The sequence below is a fragment of the Nuphar pumila genome, chromosome 8, assembly GCF_984573655.1.
Source record: "Nuphar pumila chromosome 8, dmNupPumi1.hap1.1, whole genome shotgun sequence".
Taxonomy (NCBI): Eukaryota; Viridiplantae; Streptophyta; class Magnoliopsida; order Nymphaeales; family Nymphaeaceae; genus Nuphar; species Nuphar pumila.
In genome coordinates, this window is record NC_143256.1 from 120885650 (window position 1) to 120895696 (window position 10047).

Consider the following 10047-nt stretch of genomic DNA (forward strand, 5'->3'; position numbering starts at 1 on the left):
TCTAGGATCCAGAACCCAATTCTATTTTGGATCTCAAACTTCAGATCCAATTCCATCTTAGGATCCAGAGTCCAACCCTATTCCGGATCTCAGATTTCAGATCCAAATACCTTCTTGGATTCCACATCTTGAATCTAATTCCATTCAAAATTCCAAGTCCAAATTCCACTTTGAATTCCACTTCTCAAAGCCAGTCTCATTTTTTTCATTCAAACCAAAGTTCCTATTTCAGATCTTAAATCCAAAAATCAACTCAAAACTCTATTCAGAATCCAGAATTTGGATTCGGATTTCATCTTGAAATTCCAACTGTTCCAAGTCCCATTCCTCAATTCCTTTAGATCCCCCACATTTCCTTCTAACTTCAAAAACTTCAAAGTTAGAATTCAATTCCATTCCAAAGTTCAAACTTCCAAATTCAAAGTCCATTTATGACTTTGAAATTTTCTTTCCTTCAGTTTTAAGATCATTTCTCTCAAAGATCCAAATTCATTTTTCCTAAGCTCTGATTATTCTAAAAACTTAGAACTTCAAATCTTAAGTTCTAAGTTAGAAAACATTTCTTCACTTTATCTGATTCACTTGGAAATTCTTCAAAATATTTTCAAAAAGAGCATACATCTTTGCATTTGCGCAAGCATGATTCATTGTGCATTTTAGATTTAGGATAAATACTTAGATAAATTCATTGCAAAGCAAAAAGGCATAAAATTCGACCCTTGGTTCGATTACCCCTGGTAAAGGCGCCAGGAACGGTCAAACCTCGTACCGACGAGCGGATCCCGTCTCCCAGTTTTCCCGCAAATATTTCAAAACGGAGGCGAGTTATTTCAAATATTTTCAAAATTAAGGTCAAGTGAGACCCGCAAAAGAGTTCCTCTTCTCTTCTCTTCTTTCTTTTCTCTTCTCTCTTTCTTTCCGTTCTTTTATCTTTTCTCCCTTCAAAAAGGAGGAAAATTAGAGGTTGGAAGGGAAAAGAGAAGGAAGAGAGAGAATATTACGAGAGGAAAAATTTTGCGATGATCACATAACCCAATTCGGATATCTGTTGGATTCTTAGCAAAAAAATCAAAACCATATCTAAATATGATTATAATTGGATTATGCTTTTGGCTTACCAAATGCGACTAATTGGAGTCAGATTTGATCGGATATTGGATATAATCCAATCATTGGTTTGGCAAGTAAGAGGAAATTGAAGCCCAAAAAAGTTGAATTCCACTAGCAGATAAGGAAGAGAAGGATGTAGTGATACTACAAAAGAATCACAAAAGGGGAGCCTTTGGGAGAATCAAGCAAGAGGGAGATTATTCATAAGCAATTGCTAACTCGAAGGAACAAAGATCAAGTAAGACCATTAATGATTTCCATGGGCCGTGGGGAGGATGAAAGTAAAGAGGGAAAAGGTAGGAATAGGGATGGCAATGGACCAGGGGAAAACAGGGCCCCGCCCCACCTCGCCCCATTTGAACCGGGGATGAAGGACATGAAACGGGGATGGACTTACGCTTTCCCCCACCCTGCCCCATCCTCACCCTGATCCCCGCCTTGCCCCATCCCCAATCCTTCTAAGAGATGACAATAGATCAAGGGGAAACGGGGCCCCTCCCTGCCTCACCCCTGTTTGGACCGAGGATGGAGGACATGAAATGGACATGGAGGTGGGGGAGGAGGTTAAAATTCATCCTCGTGCGAGGATGGAGGTTCGGATTTTGAGATGAAGCAGGGGTGGAGACCTTGTCCCCCGCCTCCGCCTCGGTCCATTGCCATCCCTACTATGAAAGGAATTCCCTTGGAATCAAGTGGTGATTATCATCAACCTAGCCATTTGGTCAAGGATAATTATACCCATTCACAACCTATGCTGCATCTTTGAAGAAGCAAAAGTTTATAGGGGAAGCTATAGAAAAGAGGAAAAAAGCTAAGCCATTCAAAAAATAAAATAGGAAATGAATAGGCAAATTAAAAAAAACACCAAATGCTCCCAAAAGGTATTTAATGTTCTTCGTTACCCTCTTTTGAGAATTGTAAAAACTTAGTTAAAAATCAAACAATTTTTTTTGTCACAATCCCATTTAATTTTATCCTTCACTTCCTATCCTATTATTCCTTTCAAAGAGGGGCAAGCCATGAATCTAAATTAGGGTGGGCACAATGCGATTGTGAAAAAATTTTACTAATAAATGAAGTCCAAAGTATGAAATGTCAATCCAATGTTTACATTGCAAATATATTTGAATGGTTAAACTACTTAAAATATATATAAATATATCAAATGCTAAAACATATCAGCAAAAATTAAAAAAAAAATCAAAAATCATAATAGAAATGAAAAATAGAATCATGATTATGACAGACCCAGCTTCCCAGTGGCTAGGATGATGGCCATAAACTTCTTCTCATATGTGGTCAGACCTCGCTTCCCAGAGGTGATGACCTTGTTGAAGTAAGCAAGGGGTTGTTTCAACTGCATAAGAACAACCCTTATTATGAGGCCATGCACGTCAGTGTCAACCACAAAAGTCTGAATAAAATCTAGTAAGGCTAGAACAGGCACCCGAATCATAGCCTCATTCAAAGACTCAAAGGCCATGGTAGCCTCTTGGTTTGAGTGAAAAGTGCTCTTTTTCAAGAGTGCTGCCAGTGGGTAGGCAATTTGAGCATATCCCTGAATAAACTTTCAATAGTACTAAATAAGATCGAGAAATCTCTGCAGTCCATTAAACGATTAGGCTACCAGCCAACTCTACATTGTCTCGACCTTCTCAAGGTCCATCTCAACACCTTAACACAAAACAATATGTCCCAAGTAATGGATATGGGTCTGACCAAAGTTGCACTTGATCCGCTTAACATATAACTGATGCTAAGTGAAAATCTCTAAAGTAATCTGCAGGTAGCACATATGATCTTTCTAGGAAGGGCTATAGATCAAGATGTCATCAAAGAAGACCAGTATGAACATTTATAGATAGGGTTAAAATACATTATTCATTAGGCCCTAAAAAGTTGTTGGTGCGTTGGTGAGACAAAAAGACATCACTAGAAACTCGTAGTGACCATCGTGAGTCTGGAATGCGGTCTTTGGCACATCGTCAAAGGTCATGCAGATCTAGTAGTAACCATATTGGAGGTTCAACTTTGAAAAGTAATGTGCCCTGTGAAATTCTTCTAACAACTCAGCGATTACCCGAATTAGGTATTTCTCCTTAATCATGACTGATTAGGGGCACGATAATCTATGCAAAATCACCTAGATTCATCCTTCTTCACCAACAGAATCAGAGAAGAATATAGACTCTTGCTAGTTCTGATGATCCCATATGAGAGCATCTCTCTCACTAGATGCTCAATCTCCAATTTCTTAGCGTGTATATATCTGTAGGGTTGTACATTTGTGGGCTTAACCTGCAGCTCGATGGGGATTGCATGGTCATGGGACTGAGAAGGTGGTAGGCCTTTAGGCTCATCAAATACTATGCTCAGCTCTTGCAATAGTGCATGCAGGTTGACCAGTATCTTTATAGGGGTCGTGGGTACCCTGTCTATCACTATAATCAAGAACATTTGTGATACGCCCTCTCGAACTACCTTGGTGAGCTATTTAGACTTAGCCATAGCAGAAGGTGATTAGAGAGGAACTCTAATCTCAATTGGATGTCCTCCGTACCCAAGGACTGGAGCCATTGGATCCCTAACACCATGTCTGCACCCTTGATCAACACTACGTATATGTCCATGGTCAAGATCGTGCCTTGGATCTCGAGTTAAAACCCTAGGCAAAGGGTCATGCATTTGAGTTTGCTATTACTCCCGACCACCACCTTGAAGGTTGTCTGAGGGGTGGTCTTGCACTTAGCCCTATTTGTAGACACAAACTTGTGCGTAGAACAAGTGTGTATCAGCACAGAAATAGGCAAACGTTTGATTCTACCCGGTATCCTCATAATTTAAGGCACCTCCACATCGACTAGTGCATCTTACAAGATCTCTGGAACCTCATATGTAGTGCCATCGCCCAAATCTGACAACTCAGTCTCACTAACATTGTCATCGGCCTCATTGTTGCATATGTACAAATTCAGGGCCTTACACATATGACCCCGAATCCATACCTCATCGCAATTAAAACATAAGCCTTTTCTTCGACGTTCTTCTCTCTGCTCATAAGAGATGTGCCTCACTTGAATCCTAATACGCTCCTGCTGTGGGGAGGGGTTCTTGGCCCGCTCGGGAGACTTCTCTGGGATGGTCTCTTACGTAGGGTGGTGGGTTGTACTCTGACTGGGAACCGAGTTCCTTGGGGACGTGAATCTCTGAGTGGACGTCCAACGCGTGCTCATCTTGGATAGTTTCTCCTCGGTCCTGCATGCGAATTTGAAAATGTGCATCAGGGTGACAAGTCTCGTGACTTGAACCTCTATCTTCATATCTGGCTTGAGGCCCGCAATAAAGCTCCCAATCAACTATTCTTAGGACCAATCAGTAACGAGGTTGCTCAAACTTTGTTTGATACTCAACCACACCGCCCTTCTAATGGATCTGGGATAGTATGATGTGGTAGTTGGTATAAGAAGATGGGCCAAACTGCTGCACAAAGGCTCATGAAAAAATTGTTCAACAGGGGGTCTCCCCTAACTGGGATTTGTATCAGTGGTACCATCAAATCTCCTTTTCCTCCAAGTAAATTGATGGGAAGGAAACTTGATTATCATCTAGTATTTTTGCGATCTTGGAACACCCAGCTCATGGGGTGCTCACCGGCAAACTTCAGAAATTTCACCGGGGGTTGGTGGGCCTGATAGGGTCTGTTTGAGGAACCCATGCATGGTTTGGCCGCCCGAGTTGGAACTTCCATTTCGATCTTTACGCTCGGTCAAACATCTCTCATGATTTTTAAATATTCTGAGGACATGTTTTCACACATCTATTGAGACAACTGGGCGATTTGGGCTTCCAACCAATTCGACAGAGTCTCAATAAGCGCACGTAGTTCCCCTGACAACTCTTGGACCTGAGTCATCTCATGGGTTTCCAGGCTTGTGGATTCAAGAAGGGTGTGGGCCCTAACTGGGATGAACAATTGGGACTATGTACAAAACTACAAAAATAGGTCTGATAGCATGAAACGCGCACACGACTTGGTAGGCATGGGGCTTCTACACACAAGACAAAAACATTGATGACCTGGGTTGGTCAGACCCTCTCAAAAGTGTCTTAAGCTATACCACAACGTGCTTGTCTTGGTGTGGGCTAGGAACAAATTCAGCCACACACCAACCCAATTGTCAGGATGGTTGTCCCACTCGATGAGACCCAGTAAGGTAACTCTATCGGAATCCACTAGATAAGTGTAGGGGCTGATCTCACAAAATGTAGTAAAAATCTATGCCAAATATATAAAAAATAGAATTTTAAAAGCATAGATTCGAACCTGCGCGGATCAAGAAGGGCGTGGGCCCTTGTTGTCTCATCCAAGGCAGTGGCTGGATGAAAGAAGCTCGCTTTGATACCAAATGTTGTCTCTATAGTTAATTTTGAATCGATCAAAACTGTACAAAGTATCAATGAGAGGGTGGGGAGTTCCGACAGTGGGTCTCCTTCCTTCCATCACCCTTCCTATTGCACCAATCAGGTCATCGTCTCTACCATTAACTTTCCTATTATGTAAGCCCCTTTTATCATTTCTCCCAATGCGCCTTGATTCCGAGATTTGGCTATCTTCCCTGCTTATTTGATTCCGAGATTTGGCTATCTTCCAAAAAATAGATCTTGGGCCTTCAGCTTGACACGAGACTCTGACCAGATGGTTTTATTATCTTTCTTAGGTAATATAAAAGATCTAATATGAAGATTATACATTATGATAACCTTTGCCCAACCTAGTGTGACTATCTAACGTACAAGATATGAAAAAAAAGTAGTTTTTTCATGTTAAGTCAAACATCTACTTTTCCTACAATGTAACGATTGAAACTTTGGGATATCTTGCATCATATTAATCATCTCGTTAATCAAGATGTATTAATACAGGTGAACATGATTATGTAAAAAGAAAATTTCAATTTTGTATTAAAAAAATTATTCTTATTGGATCTTCTTGGCAGTGGCAGCACATCTATCTAAGACGCCAAATCACGGCTGACCCTGAGGAAGGGAGTACACGGCGGTGCCATTGGGAAAGTAGAGACCCCAGCTCCTGGCGGCCGCCGGGCCGGCGACCAAATCCTCGCTGAACATCTCGTAAATGTAGGTGTCGATCCCCATCCCCGGGCGGGACGGCGTGCCGGTGTTGTTGAGCACCCGCTGGATCAAGTTGGAATTGTAGGTCATGGCGTTGTCGACGGTGGCGTCCGGCTCGCGGTGGTCGGGGCCGGTGGCGCCCTGCCACGGCCAGCCGGACTCCGTCACGACGATGGGGAGCTGCGAGAAGTTCGCGGCGGCCAATGCGTAGAAGGCGGAGTCGACGACGGCGTCGAACATGTCGGTGTAAGTCAACATGGTATTGGGGTCGACGACTTGCTTATCGGTGGGGAGCGGCCGGAACAGGGCGTAATCGAGGAGGAAGAGGCCGCCGGCCTTCACGTAGCCGTAGTAAGGGTGGGCGTTGAGCATGAAGAAGGAGCCCGTCTCCTCAAGAAACCGGAGGATGGGGCGGAGGATGGGGAGCCAGGTGGAGTTGAAGGCCGCGGTGGAGGGCGGAAACGACTCGACGATGACGTTGTCGATCGATTGCGGGGTCGAGACCTTCACCTGAGAGGAGAGGCCTGCGGCCACGAGGGCCGAGTGGAGGAACTTCATGGCCGGGACGAGGTGCATGGCGGCGTCAGTGACGGTGGTGAGCACCTCGCTGCCGACGGCGATGGCCGTGATGTTGGTTGCCGGCAAGAAGGCGGCGACGTTTCGGCTGATCCAGTCGGCCGCCGCGGCATGCGACTCGGAGACGCCGAAGAGCTCGTCGTTGGGGACGCCCACCATCACCTGGATTCCAGTGCCGGAGAGGGCCTTGAGGAGCTCGTGGTCGGCGTTCAAGAGACGGGCGTGGGTGATCTTCTGCGCCTGCAAGAGGCTCACCACCTCCTCCGCCTTCGGCAGGTCGCTCATCGCCGTGCCTATGTTCACCCCGACGAACGCCCCTGCTCCAGTTTTTTCATCATCACAAGAAGAAAACAAGCTTAGCAATCAAGAAGAACAGCAATCGAAGACGAAGAAAGAAATAAACGAGCCCCGGAAAGAAGACCTCAAAAGAAGAGGGAGGGGGGGAAGGGAGTTGGTACCTGAGACAATGGGAAATATGAGAAGGGGGAGGAGGAAGAGAGTCTCCGTCCGGTTTTCAGGCGACATGGTGGCCGGAAAATTGAGTCCACTTTCTTGTCTTCTCTCGCTCTCTTACCGCGAGTATTTACAATCGAATGTCCTTCTGATTTTCCTCGCTGTAATCAACACACATCGTGTCAGGATTTGGCAGATTTTGGTAGTTTCCATTTTACCTTTTTCATTATTACCGTGTTATTTGTTGTACATTAGAATTAGGAAGTGTATCTTCTCCCTCAGGAAAGGAAATAGGAAGTGCATCTTATGTTTCTGTTTTGGATTTTGCTGTAATTATGGTAAGCGTATTACTTGTTATCTTCATCACTTACGGGATCCATTGATTCCTTGGTTCAGGCTTCTTGGTGACTTCCTCCTTTTCAAGGGCTCAGTCTTCTCTCTCTTCTTGAATTTATGCTGTTTTCCTTTTCTTTCTTAGTTTCCTTTTCCTCAATGGCTTTTGAATTAAATCTCCTTGCTGACATAAAAGATGATGGAATCCTTTTTCAAATATATAGCTATTGCTAATAGGAATCCATGGACTACAGGAAGCACAGTGACTCTTGTATAGAGTATGACTGTGATAAAGAGGGTTTTTTTGTAGAGAAATTGAGGGGTGAAGGTATCTCATGGGGGAATTTAGAGGACTGTGTTGATGTAAAGTAGTCCTTATGGGGGAGCCATGGGTTTAAGTAGGGAGCGGTCCTTGGAGTACCATGCTGTCTCAGCCAACTCCAAGTGAGGTCACAGAGGACTGTTCCCAAGTTAGTGATTTGTCTGAGATGAGGTGCACAAGACACTTATTCTAGTATTGATAGAATGGTGGTGCATGCCCAAATACCTATATCTTTTGGTTTCAGCTGGGAGAAGCATCCATCTTTTATGACAATTCTTATATGCTTGTTAATTTCGGAGGTTTTGGTGGATGAAGGCAAGAAAACAGTTCCTTATTTAGATATCCTTTTTTTGTAAGTAGTGTAGCTGCCTACTTTTACTGCTCGCATATTGGGCTCCTAAAGTTTTTTTTTCATATGTTTTCTTAAATCTGATCGCTGTTCTAGTTGTTGCCTGAAAGTCAAACACTTCAATTATCTGAATCGAAGACGACTTGAGTGAAAGGCAAAGAGGTAGGAATCAGGATGAAGCGTCACGGGAGCCGTCGTGGCCGACCTTGGCGGCGTTCTTCTGTTGGACATTTCGAATGGGGTTCAACTGTGAGGGACCCGGTTTGATACATAACACACTTAATGAAAGACATGAGTGGGGAGGAATGATTTACATTCAATAAGGGCAATTGAAGGGTTCACGAGCATGTGAAGGGTTTAACCCTCACTCTCCTCCCACTATAAATAGAGAGGCATGGTTGTTTGACAAGGGCAACCAAGGAGCTCTCTCATTTGGGGTTTAAGGTCCTGAGAACACCAAGCACCCGCATCTAAGCAAGCTGCTATACCGGGATCTAGTATATTTTCGTTCTCCATGTTGTTTTCGCTAACATTGGGTTATGCGCCAACACTCCTCGCAGCTGCTGCATGTATTAGGGGTGTGGGTGCGTCGAGAGGGTGGTGTATGTTCCCCCCCGATGATTCACTGAATCCCACGTCTGTGTTCGGGGCTTTGAATGAGCACCACGTATACAAGCACATGGGGCTTGTATTCCTGTGTATGTTGACATAACTTTGCATCGGACTCTGGTGTTGTTGCAAAGACTTAAGTACCCTTTCTTGCTATTCTTCTCATAAAGTGATGGTTTGAGAAAATGACAAAAATGCCCTTCATTCAAAAAAGAAAAAACAAATAGTTCAAATAAAGGACAAACATGTCCTCCATCCAGAAAGTCGAGGATGATGTTGACTCTTCAAAGTCTTCTTCTTCTTTTTCCGTAAAACAATGTAAAACCCTCTCTCTCTAGAGAAGAAATCAAGGGAGGATTCTTGAAAAGACTTAAGTGCCCCAAAGATGATTATTTAAGACTCAGTCTTTGCACTGCAGGATTATCCGAGAAAGAAATCTCCCCTGGAGGAGGCCATGAACATCAATCCTCTCACTCTCTCTCTCCCTTCTCTTTCTGCTTCTCTGCACATCCAGCAGAAGATCCTACATTGCTCCATCAAGCACCGACTGACCTGCACATTGACTGTTGTGGAGCCTGATTCAGAGTTTTTACCCTTACAGGAGGAAGGTTTGGGGGCTCCTCCCAGCGTGGGTAGCATCATTCAACTAAATGAGTTGTAGATCCTGATTCAGAGTTTTTACCCTTACAAGAGAGGGGTAAAACCTCATCTCACTCTCTCTTCCTTCTCTCTCTACTTCTGTGCACATCCAACAAACGATCCAACATTTCTCCATCAAACACCGACTGACCTGCACACTGACTGTAGCATCGTTCAACTTGATGAGTTGTGGAGCCTGATTTAGAGTTTTTGCCCTTACAGGAGGGGGGTTTGGGGGCTCCTCCCAGCGTGGGTAGCATCATTCAACTTGAAGAGTTGTGGAGTCTGATTCAAATTTTTTACCCATTCATATTTTAAGGCATTAGATCTCATGTTTGAACATTCACGCATGTGCAGTTTGCTTTCTTCATGTTCAGTTGCTTTCTAGATTATACTTTGAATTCTGGTGCATTTTAGATCTATCGATTTGTATATAACCAGAGCTCATTTTAATCTGAATTTTTTACTACAATTTCATGCATATGTCTTCATGCTCTCCACCAAAAATCAAATCATTCTGAGT

The 10047-nt window shown here is 43.7% G+C and overlaps 1 pseudogene; it reads right to left on the reverse strand.

The window, feature by feature from the left end:
• Positions 1 to 6130: 6130 nt before the first annotated feature.
• Positions 6131 to 7553, reverse strand: LOC149830454 (glucan endo-1,3-beta-glucosidase 3 pseudogene; annotated as a pseudogene).
• Positions 7554 to 10047: the final 2494 nt, after the last annotated feature.